The sequence below is a fragment of the Heloderma suspectum genome, chromosome 5 (genome assembly GCF_057233095.1).
Source record: "Heloderma suspectum isolate Gila_16-S chromosome 5, 16-S_ref, whole genome shotgun sequence".
NCBI lineage: Eukaryota > Metazoa > Chordata > Lepidosauria > Squamata > Helodermatidae > Heloderma > Heloderma suspectum.
This window is the reverse complement of record NC_139462.1, coordinates 58,509,011-58,526,764: the sequence shown is the minus strand read 5'-3', so window position 1 is coordinate 58,526,764 and position 17,754 is coordinate 58,509,011. Positions and strand designations below refer to the sequence as shown.

Sequence of the window (17,754 nt, the reverse complement as noted above, 5' to 3'; positions counted from 1 at the left end):
GGTTAGAGTCTAGGTGAAAACCTGGTACCTTGGGAAGGGAGCAAATGTGGAATTTGGTGGAACCTGACAGGAGATTGGTTGAATCTAGGGGCAGGGTCAACAGCAAATCCTTTTTCAGGCTGGTCCTGATGTTTACTAGTTTTTCAGGTCTTGATACTGGTTATCTGCTAGAATACTGTTTTATTAGTTCATCTAATAAAATTATAGACGGATGGCAAGTATACATCAAAGGATAGGCTGAATGTGTTGATAATGAGCACAAATGCTGTATCTAGTCCACTGAGCCGATCTGATTGCTGCACCACCTCATTTCCTGTTTCCTTACCCTTACCGCTATTTCTACAGCATCTTCCTCTGTTTTTTTTGTGTGTGAGGGGGCTGCTAATGCCCAACTCCCAATCATCAATTTTCCTTATTGTAAGATTGATGTATGATAAGCAAGGATGGGTGCATTTTTTGTATGAATTCTTTTTTTGTGACTTGCATTACAAACTTTATGGGTTTTGGTGGGTTCATGTTTACGTTTAGACAAGTGTGAATTTGGTAATTTTGCATTGAAATGCAAACTGATAAAATTTCTCACCCATCCCTAATTAGAAGGAAAGATATGGACTCGTATACCAACAGATTGCAGGAGAAATAGGACAAGAGTCAACTTTGAGGAATGACTCTTGGGATAACAACATACCATTTTTTCTCCATCTATTTTCTGGAATGCATAACTCTAAAAAAAAAATCACTTAAGGGAAACTGCCACATATTTGCATTTTGAAAGTGGTTCTATCATCCTTCATAAACTTTGCAGAATCCCACATGGTATATCATTTCTAAAATCTCTGTCGGGTCCTTGGCCAAAAGCCTTGCTCCCATAACCACCTTGCAATCTCTATGCTTTCTGGGGCCATACTCATTTCCCCCCCTCTGAGAATTTATTTTCATTGTTTCCTTTGGGAAAGCTTAAAGGTTGGCTTTTTCCTTTCTCTCCTTTCACATTGCAAAAGTATGTTTCAAGGGTGATCATAATAGGTTGCTTCCCTCTGTCTTTAATTAGTATTTCTTGGACTTGTAAGCAGCAGAAAGATCAGAGAATCAAGCATGTTCCACAATCTCATAGTGGTTAAAAGGTTGGTCCAAACCATAAAACAAATGTCTTCTTAAACTGAACATAAAGCATTGTTAAACACAGAGTGTGTAAAAAAATTTCTAAGGGTGCAATCCTATTCAGATAGGCGGCTGCCTCTGAACTTGGAGGCGACTGCCTATCCAATGCAGGGCAGGAGAGGCACGGAGGGGGTCGTTCCCTCCACGCTCCTCCTGCCCTGCATTTTTGATTAGACAGCCGATTATGGCTGTCTAGCTGCGGGAGGGCTGAGCAGGGGAGGAGGCTGCTGTACGACACATTGGATGTGTCATACAGGCATTTCCGCCCTCACCGCCCTGGAACACCTCCCGGAAGGCCCCTTTTCGGCCACTCTGTGCTCCTCTTGTGAGCGTGGAGGATGGGACTGTTCTGTGCTGCCTCCGAGGCAGCGTGGAAGTGGGGGGAGGTCAGTTCTCCAGGAACTGACCTCGGAGCACAGGCCGGTTCCCAGAAAACAAGATATCCTATGGCCATCTACCCACTGTCTAGTGGCCATAGGATTGCTCCCTAAAGGGTTTCACAAAAAATAATTTTAAAAAAGGATGAGCTCTTTAGGAAAGGAAGAGTTCATCTCCTCTACAGTTTTCTCATGAAATTTTATTTTATCTTGAAATCAAGTTAACAAAATAAAGGCAACAAAAAGAGAGAAGAACATGCATAATAAATCAAGATCACTAAAGAAACAAAGGAATTCACTAATTATAATTCTTAGTCTATAACTGATATGCTTATGGAACGCCTACAGTAAAACGGCCTAAGTAGGAGCTCAGTATCTAATGAAAGACTAAAAATACAATTTATACGACATATAAAAGGAGCATGTGTGAGTGTGTGTTATTTTGTGTGTATGTGTGTATTAGTCAGAAAAAATATAGACAACTGTACTTGGTTGGAATGAAACCAAAAGTTTGAAGGGGTTCAACAAAGGGAATTAATGGAAACCATGGAGCTGTAATATCTTTCTTAAAGTTAGGATTCCTTGCTCGCTGCACTTGCTTAGTTAGTTTATACATAGTCATAGTCTCCCAAATTTTAGCAGCCCACTGCTGTTTAGTTGCTTGCTTTAGAGACTTCCAATTACATGCTTTATATGACTTTGCAACTGTATACAATTGCTTATGAAGGTCTTTATGCAGGAATCCAGGATCATTAGATTCAAAAAGATGAAGAAACATAGCTTTAGGAGTTACCAGTGGTCTAACATGAAGAAATTCCCGACAGTAATAAGCAACCATGTTCCAAAACTCCTGCACAGCTGAACATCCCCACCAAAAATGAAAAATATGAACCAATCTGACCACAGCCCTGCTAACAATATTGACTATAATTTGGACATGTTAGCTGAAGCCTTGGAGTAGGTGTAATGTTCCACCTATTGAGAACATTGTATTGTGGTTCCTCTATATTAGCGTTGATTGATAAAGATACAAAAAAAGTCCAAGTGCGCTGCCAATCATCTTCTTCTAAAGGCTCACCTAAGTCAGACTCCCATGCCTGCATATCGGATGGTTTGCCATCCAAAAATGGCATTTGGAGAATTTCATAAACAGATAATATCAAACCCTTATTTGAAGTAACAGCAGCTTCTATAGAAGATTCAAAAGAAGTAAGCGGGTGCTTGACCGCCTTCTTAATGTGACTCAGGCTAAGAAAATGACACTTTTGCCCATAATGATAAAAAGACAACACGTTTGGTTCAGTTTTTTTCAAAACATCTGCATAGGACAGAGGTTCCCCTTTATCAAATATATCAAAAGATCTATAAACTTTTGCTGCTATCCAAGCACAAAAATGTTGAGGATTGTTATGTGCTGCAAATTCTGGATGATGCAACACTGGCATTAGTGGAGACAGGTCAGGAGCCATTTTTTTCTGCCAGTGTTCCCAAATAAATATAGTGGCTCTAATCAATGGATGCTCAAAGATGCATTTAGGTCTGTCATGTTGTCTGACCCATATCAAGGCATCAAGAGGATAGTTTTTCACCACTTGTTGTTCTGTGTCAGTCCACTGGTGCTCTGAGGAGGGATGCCTCTATCCTGCAAGAAATCTCAGGTGACCACCAGCATAATATAATTCCAAAATTGGCACTGCAAGACCTCCTGTTACCTGGGGTCTGCTACGGGTTCCTCACTTCAGCCTTGGCATCTGTCCTGACCAGATAAAATCTGACAATAGTTTGTTCCATCTGGCCAGAGTTGGAAAAGATAGATGAAGTGGAATTGTTTGAAATAAGAAAAGGAGCCTAGGCAAGGTAGTTATTCTTACTATAGCTATTCTAGCTGACCATGATAACTTATCCTTACCCTCATTTTTGAATATCAGAGTGAATTCGTGTGTACAATGGCTGATAGTTGCATTTATAGAGTTCATGTTGTGAGGGAGAGATGTGAACCCCAAATGTCGCCAAAGCATAGTAACTTACACAAAAGGAAATTTCTTTTCTAGATTGACTTGTGTAACTGCAGAGAGATTGACATTAATCATCTTTGACTTATGATAGTTTGCTTTGTGACCAGAGGCTTGCCCAAAATCATTAAGCATTGAGATTATTTCTGGTAGTGCTGATATTGGATTTGTTATATAGAGGTTCCAGTTTTCATTGTCCAGAGGTTGTTCTGTAATTGTGTAGAACAGGGATGGGGAATGTGTGACGTTCCAGATGTTGTTGGACTACAATTCCTCTCACCCCTCACCATTGGCTATGCTGTCTAGGGCTCATAGGAGTGTTCAAAAGCACAATCTTATAGATGTTTACTCAGAAGTCAATCCCACTGAGTTCTTTGGGGCTTACTCCCAGGTAAGTGTGTATAGGACTATAGTCTAAATCATACTGGAGAAAGTAATCTGCACGTCTCTTTAAAAAGTAATAACTGACAAATTTAAAGTGCCATTCATAGACTTACAGAAAAAAGAGTTCTGTAGGTCTACAAATTCCCCCCTTCATTCATTCCATATTTTGGATGGCAATCACAGCTCTAGGTACCTTGTCATGATAATCTTTTGAAGAAGAGCAAAGTTTTCAGTAATAATATAGCCATGAGAGAATTCTTCTGAATTTTGAATCAAAGTGTAAAGATGGAATAAAAAATCCTCTTTTTGTTTTACTTTTGGAAACTTTTCTGTCTACTTGTTTCACTGTTTTATTTTTGTTGTAGCTAGAAGTTACTGAAGCAAACATTGTTGAATGCACACTATGATGGAAGATCAATAATACAGTACACCAAGCCAAAGAAACTCAATATTTTGTTGTTGCTTTTTCTCTTGTCATTCTTCAATCAACAGTAAAAACAATGGAAAAAATACAAGAAACATACAGAGGATATATTTGTTAATTATTCTCATACTTTGCTACTCAAAAATACTATTCAATCCTTGACAAAGAGTTAAACATTTGTTACTAAGTTTCATTTCCTGCAAAAAGGAGGAACTAATGTATTTTTGGCATCATAATTTGATAATTTCATAAGCTGCAGTCTGGGGCTTGCTTTCATGGGAGATAACACATTATTGTGAAGAAGCAGAACTGAAACAGCTGCAGTTTATATTTTAATAATTTTTGGCCTCATCCAATGGGGAAAAAATTCAGCCTTCCATTTTCACTAGAGGTGTGCACCAACCCCCACCTTCGACTCGGACCCCAATTCAGTACTTCGGAAAATGGACTGATTTGGCTTGGACTGATTTGGAGTACATCCAATTTGTAATAAAGCACACCAAATGTGAGGCAGGGGGTGAAGGAGGGAGCATGCCGGAGACAGCCATTCTAGCTCCTTCCTTCACCATGAAAGGATTGGAGAAGGAGAAGACAGAGGAATTCTCCAGAGGGAGCTCAAAAACATGCCTGAGCTGCCTTTGCAGGCACTCATGCGCATCCATGCCAGGGTCTTGGCACTTCAGTGCTCGTCAAGAGTCCTTTGCAGTGGTACTGAGAAGCAGCGGCTTCAAAATGTCAGGAGACAGGATGGGTGAGACAATATTGCAAGTTACAGGAAGGGAGCAGTGCTGCAGTTAGCTAGTTAATGCATGAGAATTTGGGGCACAGCTAGCCTTAGGATCTCTGTAGCCTACAGTGTGATTTCCTGCTTCTCCTCTTCCTCCCCCTCCCCATCTCTCTGATGGTCATCTGTCAGAGATGGGAGCACACAGGTTTGCTCTTTCTCCTGCCAGTGTTATAGAACACAAAGAAATGGACTGAACAAACTCAGTGAAACCCTACATTGTACCTGCATCTAATATGCAAGGATGTTGTGAGTAAACTATTTTACTTTTCTTCCCTAAGTGTGGTCTCTTTTTTTAGCCTCATGTGCATGTGAGGCTGGTAAACACTCATTCTGTTCTGCCTTTTGTTTTTTTCCTCTGCTAATTGCCTTTTTAACAGGAAGCAGCAATACCAAATAATTCCCATCAGTTTTGTTGTTGTTGTTGTTCAGTCGTTCAGTCGTGTCCGACTCTTCGTGACCCCATGGACCATAGCACGCCAGGCCTTCCTGTCCTGCGCTCTCTCCCGGAGCGTGCTCAAGTTCATATTCATTGCATCCGTGATGCTATCTAGCCATCTCATCCTCCGCCGTCCCCTTCTCCTTTTGCCTTCAGTCTTTCCCAGCATCAGGGTCTTTTCCAGGGAGTTTTCTCTTCACATTAGGTGGCCAAAATATTGGAGCTTCAGCTTCATTATCTGTCCTTCCAATGAGCAGTCAGGGTTGATTTCCTTTAGGATGGACTGATTTGACCTCCTTGCAGTCCAGGGGACTCGTAAGAGTCTTCTCCAGCACCACAGTTCGAAAGCATCAATTCTTCGGCGCTCAGCCTTCCTTATAGTCCAGCTCTCACAGCCATACATTACTACTGGGAAAACCATAGCTTTGATTAGACGGACCTTTGTCGGCAAGGTGATGTCTCTGCTTCTTACTATGCTGTCTAGGTTTGCCATAGCTTTCCTCCCAAGGAGCAAGCGTCTTTTAATTTCATGGCTACAGTCACCGTCTGCGGTGATCTTGGAGCCCAAGAAAGTAAAATCTGTCACTGCTTCCATTTCTTCCCCTTCTATATGCCAGGAAGTGATAGGGCCAGATGCCATGATCTTAGTTTTTTTAATGTTGAGTTTCAAACCAGCTTTTGCACTCTCCTCTTTCACCCTCAACAACAGGCTCTTGAGATCCTCTTCGCTTTCTGCCATTAGGGTGGTATCGTCTGCATATCGGAGGTTGTTGATAATTCTCCCGGCAATCTTAATTCCGACCTGTGATTCATCCAACCCGGCATTTCTCATGATGTACTCTGCATATAAGTTAAATAAGCAGGGTGACAATATGCAGCCTTGTCGTACTCCTTTCCCAATTTTGAACCAATCGGTTGTTCCATCTCTGGTTCTTACTGTTGCTTCTTGACCCTCGTACAGGTTTCTCAGGAGACAGGTAAGGTGATCTGGTACTCCCATCACTTTAAGAATTTGCCACAGTTTGTTGTGATCCACACAATCAAAGGCTTTAGCGTAGTCAATGAAGCAGAAATAGACGTTTTTCTGGAATTCTCTTGCTTTCTCCATGATGCAGCGAATGTTGGCGATTTGATCTCTAGTTCCTCTGCCTCTTCGAAACCCAGCTTGTACTTCCGGTAGTTCTCGGTTCGCATACTGCTGAAGCCTAGCTTGTAGGATTTTGAGCATCACCTTGCTGGCATGTGAAATGAGCGCAATTGTACGGTAGTTTGAACACTCTTTGGCGTTGCCCTTCTTTGGAATTGGAATGTAAACTGACCTTTTCCAGTCTTGTGGCCACTGTTGAGTGTTCCAGATTTGTTGGCATATTGAATGCAGCACTTTAACAGCATCATCTTTTAGGATTTTTAATAGCTCGGCTGGAATACTGTCATCTCCGCTAGCTTTGTTGTTACTAATGCTTCCTAAGGCCCACTTGACTTCACTCTCTAGGATGTCCGGCTCAAGTTCAGTGACCGCACTATCATGGCTATCAGGGACATTCAGATCTTTCCTGTATAGTTCTTCTGTGTATTCTTGCCACCTCTTCTTAATCTCATCTGCTTCTGTTAGGTCCCTGCCTTCTTTGTCCTTTATCATGCCCATCTTTGCACAAAACGTTCCCTTGAGATCTCCAATTTTCTTGAAGAGATCTCTAGTCTTCCCCATTCTGTTGTTTTCCTCGATTTCTTTGCATTGTTCATTTAAGAAGGCCTTCTTGTCTCTCCTTGCTATTCTCTGGAACTCTGCATTCAGTTGGGTATATCTTCCCCTTTCTCCTTTGCTTTTCGCTTCCCTTCTTTCGTGAGCTACTTGTAAAGCCTCATCAGACAGCCACTTGGCTTTCTTGCATTTCTTTTTCTTTGGGACGGATTTCGTTGCTGCCTCCTGAACAATGTTACGGACCTCCGTCCATAGTTCCTCAGGCACTCTATCAGGTCTAATCCCTGAAATCTATTCCTCACCTCCACTGTATATTCATCAGGGATATGATTTAGGTCATACCTGAAAGGTTTAGTGGTTTTCCCTACGTTCTTCAATTTCAGCCGAAATTTTGCAAGAAGCAGCTCATGATCTGATTTCGATATTGACCATCTGGTGCCGTCCATGTGTAGAGTCGCCTCTTGTGCTGTTGGAAAAGAGTGTTTGCTATGATCAGCATGTTCTCTTGGCAAAACTCTATTAGCTTTTGTCTTGCTTCATTTTGTACACCAAGGCCATGCCTGCCTGTTATCCGGGTGATTTCTTGACTTCCTACTTTAGCATTCCAATCCCCTATGATGAAGAGGACATCTTTTTTTGGTGTTAGTTCTAGAAGGTGTTGTAGGTCTTCATAGAACCGATCAACCTCAGCTTCTTCGGCCTCAGTGGTTGGGGCATAGACTTGAATTACTGTGATGTTGAATGGTTTGCCTTGGATTCGTACTGAGATCATTCTACCATTTTTAAGATTGTACCCCAGTACTGCTTTTCCCACCCTTTTGTTGACTATGAGTGCTACTCCATTTCTTCTAAGGGATTCTTGCCCACAATAGTAGATATGATGGTCACCTGAATTAAATTCGCCCATGCTTGTCCATTTTAGTTCGCTGATTCCCAAGATGTCGATGTTCAATCTTGCCATCTCATGTTTGACCACCTCCAGCTTACCTTGATTCATTGATCTGACATTCCAGGTTCCTAAACAATATTGTTCTTTACAGCATCGGATTTTCTTTTCACCGCCAGACACATCCACAGCTGAGTGTCCTTTCGGGTTTGGCCCAGCCGCTTCACTCTTTCTGGCACTACTTGGAAATACCCTCTGCTCTTCCCCAGTAGCATATTGGACACCTTCCGACCTGAGGGGCTCATCTTCCGGCGTCATCTCTTTTAGCCTTGTGATACGTTCCATGGGGTTTTCTTGGCAAGAATCCTGGAGTGGGTTGCCATTTCCTTCTCCAGTGGACCACATTTTGTCAGAACTCTCTGCCATGACCTGTCCGTCTTGGGTGGCCCTGCACGGCATAGCTTATGGCTTCACTGAGTTACACAAGCCCCTTCGCCACAACAAGGCAGTGATCCATGAAGGGGCATCAGTTTTGAGGGGTGGGGAAAAGGAGGGAGGCTGCACTGGGGACAATGTCAGCATACTGGGTGGATGGAACAGATGCACACATCAGAAAAGCGTGAGACTCCCTGAACTTGTAGACAGTCAGTGACAATTCCATTTGTAGCTTACAGCAGAAGAACAGTGATCGGCAGTGCTAGGAGTCCTCTTCTGGGAAGCACCCTTCAGAATCTGCTTTCACATTTCCAGTTCGGCACTAGGAGCATGACAGTCTCCCAGATCGGGCAGTACACTCCAATGTTTACCTCAAATGTCCTACTCTTCCCAACAAGAGATTTCAAAAAACAGGGTGTTTCCAAACTAGTCACGCAGCCAAAAATACTATGGGTACTTCTAGACAAGGCTTTTATTGCACCATCACCCTGTCTGATTCATGGAATTTCATGGGGGTTGTGTGTGTGTTTTCAGACATCATTGTCTTCTACTTGTAACCCTCCTATGTTTTCTCACCATTTCTTACATCTTTTTACTTACAGCAGAAAATGTGTTAAGGATAAAAATATGAAATTGTTGCACAATGCCTTCTAATTAATAGTACTAGGACCCCTCCATCTGGAAACACCCTGTAAACACATGTGGTTTGCTTGCACAAACATTAAGATCATGGTATTATTATATGAATTTTTAATAATTATCCACAGGGGCTGAAAACACGGCACTACATGCAAATAGTGAGGAGAGTGGAAGATTCACATGTATACCTATCCTTTTAAAGACAACCGCATTTAAGATATCCCACCCTAAGTAGCCTCCCTTTGCTATTAGGTTACTTCAGAGTCTCCATTCTTCTCCTTTCCTTTGCTTCAGAGAGGTTTGTTCTAGGGTGGCCATGTGTTCTCTTTTACAGAGGACAGTCCTCTATTTGAAGGGATGCCAGAGGACTGTCGTTCATTTTGAAGGCATGCTCTGTTTGAAGCGCTGACCAATCCAAGTCCAGTTTAAAGATAAAGAACCATGAAGGAAGAGCTGGGCCTTGAATTTGCCCATCAACAGCACCTGAACAGCAGACTGAGCAGCACACACAGGTCACCTGGTCACAGTCTTCCACATCATGGTGAGATGTACTGTATTTCTATTTAAATTATAATAATAGTAGTAATAATAAAATAGTTATTATTATTATTCTAAATTTGCATCTATACATATAAATTAGCACATGCAAATATTATGCAAATATGTGTCCTCCTTTTTGGTGAATCACAACTGGCCACCCTATTGGTGATTCAGGGGCAAAATGCACTTCCGGCTCCACTTAACAAATCCCTTTGGATGTGCTGTGCCTTCCATCTAAACAACTATGTGAAGTGGCCTATTCTGTGAGAACTAGCAAATTCCTGGAGGAAGAAAACTTGCATTACTCTCATGTTTACCAAAATGAAAGCTGCACTAGGCTTTTCTTTTAAAAGATAGCTTTGAAGGTGTCATAAATTGTGCCTAGATTGTCAGTATGTTTTCATTCGCAAAGGACTATAAAATAACTATCAGCTGTCATCTTTGAAAGGCTGCTGAGACAAGGGGCATCACTTCTCTCCTCTGCCTTCCCTTTGGAGTTTGTAATCTAAATTCTGCAAAAAGAGGGACACAGCTACTGATCCTCAACAAGCTATTGGTTCGATCAATTAAGTTCATGTTAGATCCGTTTGCAGTTTTGTCCCTGAGTGAATTTAGTCTGAGCATGCTCAATATGAGCTCCTTTGTTGCTAGTGTTTGTACAATTGTATCTTTGTGAGGGGACATTTAGATGGCGCAGCACCTGTCTACTGGGAAAAAGCCTTTTCAGCTCCTGTCTGTTGAACTTAAGAATTTGTTGCAGGGGGCTTGAGAACTGGGGGCATGTTTATATCCACAGAAGCAGAGGATGTTTCCCTCCAAACCCTCCTTCCTAAACTGTCATATCTCGAAGGAAAGCAAAATAGAAGAAAAACAAGTTTATTCTCAGAGTTTGAAGGACCATGCATTATTTATACTTTAGAATCTTCCACTATTTTGGTGGGAAAGAAGATTGGATCATTGAAAGCAGCCGTTCCTTTTCTGCATGTTTACAGCTTGGAACTGGTGGTTTAGACATCTGCCTTTCTTATAGATCTGGGTCTCTGAAGATGTTCAGTACAACATGTCTGTAAAATATCAAGGAACACACCAAATTGTGAGAGTGGTCTAGTTAGTGAGACTTACAAGTCTTATAAGAAAAACTATTAATAAGCTTTTCAAAATGACTCTTTATTACAGTTCATAAATATTTCACAGATCAGAGAAAAACATTTTTGGTATAGGTATATTTTAAAATAATAATGTATTCACAGTGATTCTTTCATAAGCCCCTCCCCCCCTTTATTTTGTCCAACTCAAAGATAACCTCCATGTAAGAAGATTCAACTTTTCTGAATTTGGTGTGAGTTTATTTTGTGCTACTTAGTACAGGAAATAGATGTTTTACTATCGGAATATTTTCTCCCACTTTTCAAAGAATACATCAGCTTTCTTCTTGATAATATTGCTTTCTTGCCATCCATCTAAAAGTGTTTGTTTATGCTGGAGCTGGTCTATAGAAACTAGGGCTGTACTGAGCAGACAATTTCTCAGCTCTTTCACCCACTTCAAACTCAGCTGTTTTGTTTTAGCTGTATTTTAGGGGTGATGTGAAATTCTTTTGAGGGGAAGAGAACTGGAGTGGCTATGATTTTGTTTTCCCTAGAAAGCCTTGTTCTGAGGTACTTTGTGAGTTTGGGGAAGTTCAAAATGTCTGCTACCATAATGGCTGTCTCATCTGCCACTCACTGTGGGCTGCCATAATAGCAGACAGTACCAAATATCTACAAAAATAATAAACAAAACACTTTTACAGAATGGATGGATTGTCCCTCTAGCAGCTCATTCTGTTCGAGAGGTGCAGCACAGTTGAATACCCCCCAAGGAAAGAACAGTGATTGAAGCAGGCTTGTTCAAAGTATAAAGTCACAGTGTGCTGTTCCATTCAACCCTGTTTTTAAACTTGAACTACTAGGGAAGGTGATGGTGATGATGATTCACTTCTAAAGTGTCTAAACTGTCTATGCATGTCAAATTAGAAATAAGCCCCATTTAGTTCAATGGGACTTACTCCCAAGTAAATGTGCTAAAAAATCAGCAAAATGATTTGGAAAAACAAAGCTGGGAGAGGGGCTAGTTCATGAAACCACTTCCCCTTGTATTATTAGGCCAATTTCATTAATTTTTGGTGAAATCACTGGATTGGATCCAATGTTAGTCAAACTGAGGCCCCATTCATTTCAATGGGTTTACTCTAAGTATGACTAACATTGGATACAGTCCACACTTTCTCCCAGCCCTGGTAGAAACCATCCCTTTGTTCTCCCAGATATTATCGTGTTGTCTTTACCTTTGCAAAAAGACATTACATTTGCCTCTACCCTTACAGTTATTCCCACAACCGCCCCACCCCTAGATAAGGTGTCCTATCCTACTCTTTTGCAGTATTCATTTTAGATATAACCACCCTCTGTTAGCTGATCATTTATTATTGTGCATAGCCACCACAATGACTAGGTAAGACTTTATACAAAAGAAGACTTCAGAGTGACCCTCTTTTGACCAGTTTGGCTGGAACTGGCTGAACCATGCCACTGTATGCCAGTTGCTGGTGAGCATGAGCAGGAGGGTGCTATGCACTCATGTCCTACTTGTGGGTTTCCCATAGGCATCTGATTGGCCACTGTGTGAACAGAATGCTGGACTAGATGGACCTTTGGTCTGATCCAACATGGCTATTATGTTCTTAACTAAACAGCCATGAGGGGCTTTTAGTTCATATTTTCTGAAGTGACTCTGATGCTGGAGTCTGATACTGCCAATCTGCCATGAGTCACAGTTGGAGTTTCACTTTCCATGCCTACAAGTGCTTTATTGATCCACAAGCTTCTTTAAAAATCCTGTTTAAGTTACACATCCTGTCCTTTGATATCAGTGTTGTTTGGACAGGTATCTAAGTTAGCTGTACACAGGAACACTGCACGCTCTGGATCAATGTCAACAAGAGTCAAGCCACCTGTGTTATTGGTAGAAAGCAAGTTTTGTCTTTAACCCTACAGTGTCTTCAGGACTCACACGATTCGCTTATGTGGGAGAAAGTGCTGCACTCAGGGACACTATGGGGATGGGGCTGAACCTGTTGACTACTCTTGTTGACTTCATCATTCTGAGCCATTTCAGAATTGAGCCTTCTCCTATCTCCATATTTCCTCCCTTGATCCGGGTAGCCAACTCTAGCCACTGAAATGTAATGGAACCTTGCCAAATGGATGGATGGGACCTTAGCTTTTATGTATATATGATGATCATGAATGTATTAGTTCTGCAGCATACAAAGTGATGCACACTTCTCATTTCATGTCTATCAGTAGTTGAATTTTTTAAATCCAATCTGAGATTTTCTCAGATGTATGATGAATCTCATGAAGCCTTGAAAAGTATGCAGCTGATTGTCTGTGTATAGTATTACCCAACACTGTAGTTAATGAAGCTGCCCTGTTCTTGCAGAGCTCCACCTCTGTATCTGAGCCACACAGTCTGTGGATCATGGCCAATATCACCAGTTTCTTTGTTATATTTTTTGTCCGCTCATGTGAAAAATAGGCTGTTAAGAGTCTCATTAGGAGACTAGCACTCATTCCCTGGTTTCCTTTCATTTTTTCTCCCCACCACTGTGTCTCCTCTCAACAGGTGATTCCAAGTGGAAAGAAGCAGGTTCTCCTGAAGTGCAGATGGAATGTGCATCTGCTCATGGTGATATGCACATCTCCCCATTCCAGATTAGGCCCAGAAGTGTGACGAAGTGAAGCATGTCATGCTTCCTCTGTTGCTGTGTCCTCTGTTGCTGCTTCCTTTGAATGTCCAAAACAACTCTGGGAGTTGAAGTCATGTATGATTTTAGTTCACAAGAGGACAATATGATTGAAGATTGCAATTTTTCATTTTTAACACCTTTATTAGTAGTTAATACTATTCTAACACCCTAAACATTTGCTCTAATGCATCATTCTGTAATACTGGTGCTGTGTAGCAGCGAAACATTATGTTTGTGTACTGTGCTCCCATAATTATTGGTGCATTCCATCCTAAGCACTTCAGTGTTCATGCCACAATTCTTGGGAACAAGTTGTAACACCCTTTTCCTACTGTTGAATTACCTGCTGTATCCAGATTTAATTTTAATGCCTCTGTCTGATTAAAGGCTGATCCATGCAAAGTTTCAGTTTAGGAAGTCCATCCAACAATCATGTTGTTGAGGTCTTATCTATAAGTTACCAATCTATCCTGAAATCACATATTTATTCAGAGGCTCAGCTTTCCGTTTCATTTTTAATGGATGTTCCTGAGCTGAACTGTCATAATATTTAAAGGATAAGGGTCTGGACTTTGTCAATATACCTTTATCTGTTTTTCTTGACTAAATGTGTTATACTGGGAACTTTCTTCACAATGATGGAACATCAGGATATTGCCCCTTCCAAGGCCTCTTTGCTATTTTTCTTATTTCTTTTGGTTTGGTTTGTTTCAGATAGCAGGACCCTGGTGGAAGTGGCATATTGTAGGACCTGCTTGAATAACTTTATTTGGGAGAATAAATGGTAATGCACCATTTGAATATTTCAATTAATACAGTCCTAGAGTTATCCCAAATAAATTTACTGGAGGAGAGGCATGACAGCATGCTTCTTGAAGGATGCTTGATTACTTGTATTGTGATGTTCATATGGACATCTTTAATGAGGCATTAATCTTTTCCAAACAAAATCCAGAAATGGAACCCAATCCTAGGCATTTTACTCAGAAGTAAGTTCAACTATGTTCAATGGAATTTACTCTTAGGTGATTTCAGTCCATGCCAGATTTGGAATTTGAGAGAAGGTACAGAGTTCACCAGCTTTTTGTAGTATATTTTACCATGGAAAACAGTAGGTGCAAATAATGCCTTTGTATACTTCTTTCTGCTAGGGAAAGTGGAAGGCAAAAGGAAGAGGAGCCGACCAAGGGCAAGATGGATGGATGGTATTCTGGAGGTGACGGACTCGACCTGAGGGGAGCTGGGGGTGGCGACGGCTGGCAGGAAGCTCTGGCGTGGGCTGGTCCATGAAGTCATGAAGAGTCGGAAGCGACTGACCGAATAAACAACAACAATACTTCTTTGGGCCAGTATTGCAATCAGTACATAAGTACCTGGAATAAATTCAGAAGCTAATGTATTCACTCAAATTCAAATCTCTGGATTTTTTTTTAAACCCTCCTTTTAAATCTGTAGCAAGTAAACTTTCAAGGTTGTACTCTTTCTACTTGGCTTGTATCTTGCAAGAAGTGCAAGGTATTGAGATAGCAAGAGCTAAATCAAATGAGAACACCCAAATTGACCACAAAATGCTATACGTTAGCATTTTCTCAACATTTTTTTGCTGACAAGCCTCAGCACTCTTGGAAAGAAATACTAACAAAAATCTGATTATAGGGTTCCTTCCGTGCTACAACAACTGTTTCATGTAAGGCAGACAGACTATGAATTGGTCATTGTGGTGCATTCTCTCCATCTACCATATTTGATATATAGATTAAAAAAGAGTTTAGTAAGATTTTAAAGTATCTGCTACTATGTTGCTCAGGCTATGTGGCTTTTCTTTAGGATCTGATAAATTATTATGAAGTGAGGCTTTTCCTTTTTGTTTCAGGAGCTATTGAGGACCTTGCCCATATTGCTTTACTCCCTTTACAGAGCTCTTGGGAATTGATGGATTCCTTTCTGGGCAGAAAGTTGACTGGCCATTGTGATCTAGCAGCAACTTCAAACTGCCTCTGCATAGAATAGAAGGACTGTATGTATGTATGTATGTATGTATTTCTATACCACCCAATAGCCAAAGTTCTCTGCATAAAGTGCTGGACTAGAACCTGGGAGAGCCAGGTTCTAATCCCCACTCAGCCAAGAAGCCCACCAGGTGACCTTGGGCCACTCCTCAATGCTCAGCCTAACCTACCTCAAAGGGTGGTTGTGAGAATAAAATGGAGGGGGCAGGGCAATCATGTACACCAACAGGAGCTCCTTGAAGAAGAGTGGGACATCAAAATAATAAATAAATAAATAAATAAATAAATAAATAAATAAACAAACGTATGGGCAAATGTTTGTATGAATTTGGAAACATACAGATAGCCAATGTGATTTCTATTATTGTGTCAAGACTTTTAAAAGTCATAATCAGAGCTACATAATTCCTATATCTCAATAAGCCCATTTTACACTAATGATTCTTAATCAAGGGTGGACAACATGTGGCCTAGAAGCCTTTGCAGCCCCCCCAGTGCCCACATTGCCAAAATTAATGGCAGCTGCAAACATGCCCCCCCTTGCTGATTTGCCACCAAATATCTGTGGCAAACCACTGCAGAACACAACAGTGACCAAATGTAGCTTCTTTCCAAACATTCTGTCACAGTTTGCCCCCCCTTTTTTTGGCAGCGTAGTGGTGGCAGGAGTATGGCCTGTGGGGCATCCGGTGGGCAAAAATGGGCCCTGGACCTCCCAAAGCTGCCCACCCCTTTGTGACAGGACTGTGGGCATATGCATGGCTGAGAAGAGGTTATGGCTACTCATGTCATGTATAAGGGAGTCTGCTTGTATAAACCAACTTTTGTTCTAATTGTGGTTATCCCAAAGGCAATATTCATTTTAATAACTACAAACCATGAAGTGAGGAGATTTTAGATGTCTGTTAGGTTGTTGTTGTTTGCAACAGTTCCTCCACCCACATTCATTTAAAAATATTTTGTGTTGCTTTTACATCCCTTAAAATACCACATCATAATTTCTTCAAAGAATTTGTTATTTTCCAGTTCCTAATAGTCTCCAGTTTTCATGGTGTGGAGATACATTAAATTGTTCAAAACTGAAGCTGGAACATACAACTTCAGCATTTATGTTCCATCTTTATAGGGGCATTTGTCATACTTTATATTCCAGAACCTGTATTCCTCCAAGATTTTAAATCACACCGGTAGTGATACTCGCTATTCAGTTGTGTGCAAGTTGGAATGTGCAGTAAAAGAGCCAGACTGTTATGAAGAGTGACATAAAATATAATTTAGGTTATTATACTGCTGAAATTTGAGAGCGAGTTGACCAAAATGGATCTGTGATCTTATTTCTGCTAACATTGTCAAATATTTGGAAACTGAGGAAAGAGGAGGCTGCAAATTCAAAAGAGCTAAGTTAAATGTTCGATTTTTGCATCCTGGCTCTGATATAAATACATGTGCAGCACACATACATGCACATGGCAAGTCTGGTGTAGCTTTTTGCAGTTTGGCCTAACAGCTGTTTGGTAGGAATGGGGGAGCAAGAGGAACATTATTCCCTTCCTTCTTCTGATGGGTGCCATTGCCATGTGCAGCAGTGGCAGTTGGATCAAGGGATGAATCCTTCAACCAAGTATCTGTTTGTGCCCATGGCTTCTGCTTCCTATTGGGAAGCCTGCTTCCATGCATGTGCATTCCTCAGCTAGGTTGGGGTACATGTATCACTGATGACCTATTAAAAAGGATCGAGTGCTCATGTTCCGGTTCTCTTTGGTGTATTTGGTGTAGTACCTACAGGCACCATTGTACCACCAGACATATTTCTTGGCCCCCATTGAGGTATCCTACCCCTCTCATTTATTTTTAATTAACATATTTTCTTACCTGCAGCTGGGATCATTCAGAAGCAAAGTGAGGGCCTTCATCCAATGTCATCTTCAATTCCTTCAAGGTCTCTGGGCCACACATGTGACTCAGATACATTATTAGGAAATGAAGGTGACAGGTTGCTGCAGGCCAGTATGTTTCTCTGCAGCACACCCAGCCACCAGGAAAAAGAAGGGAAAAAAGAAAAAGGGACTCCTGTCATTTCTGTCTGGTAAGCTGGGGAGAGGGCTACAGAGAACTGTGGGGGCAAGGCACAGGATGGTTGGGTCTCAGACCCTACCTCTGCCTTGTATTCAG

General features: G+C 41.3%; 1 long non-coding RNA gene across 1 annotated transcript in view; it reads left to right on the top strand.

Annotated features, from left to right (window-relative positions):
* The window catches only part of LOC146343901 (uncharacterized), a 94,023-nt gene extending 78,813 nt beyond the window's left edge, over positions 1–15,210 (top strand). The window contains exons 2-3 of the long non-coding RNA XR_014792572.1: positions 9,578–9,784; positions 14,725–15,210. This is a non-coding gene — a long non-coding RNA (uncharacterized LOC146343901). The remainder of the gene's footprint in view (positions 1–9,577; positions 9,785–14,724) is intronic.
* Positions 15,211–17,754: the final 2,544 nt, after the last annotated feature.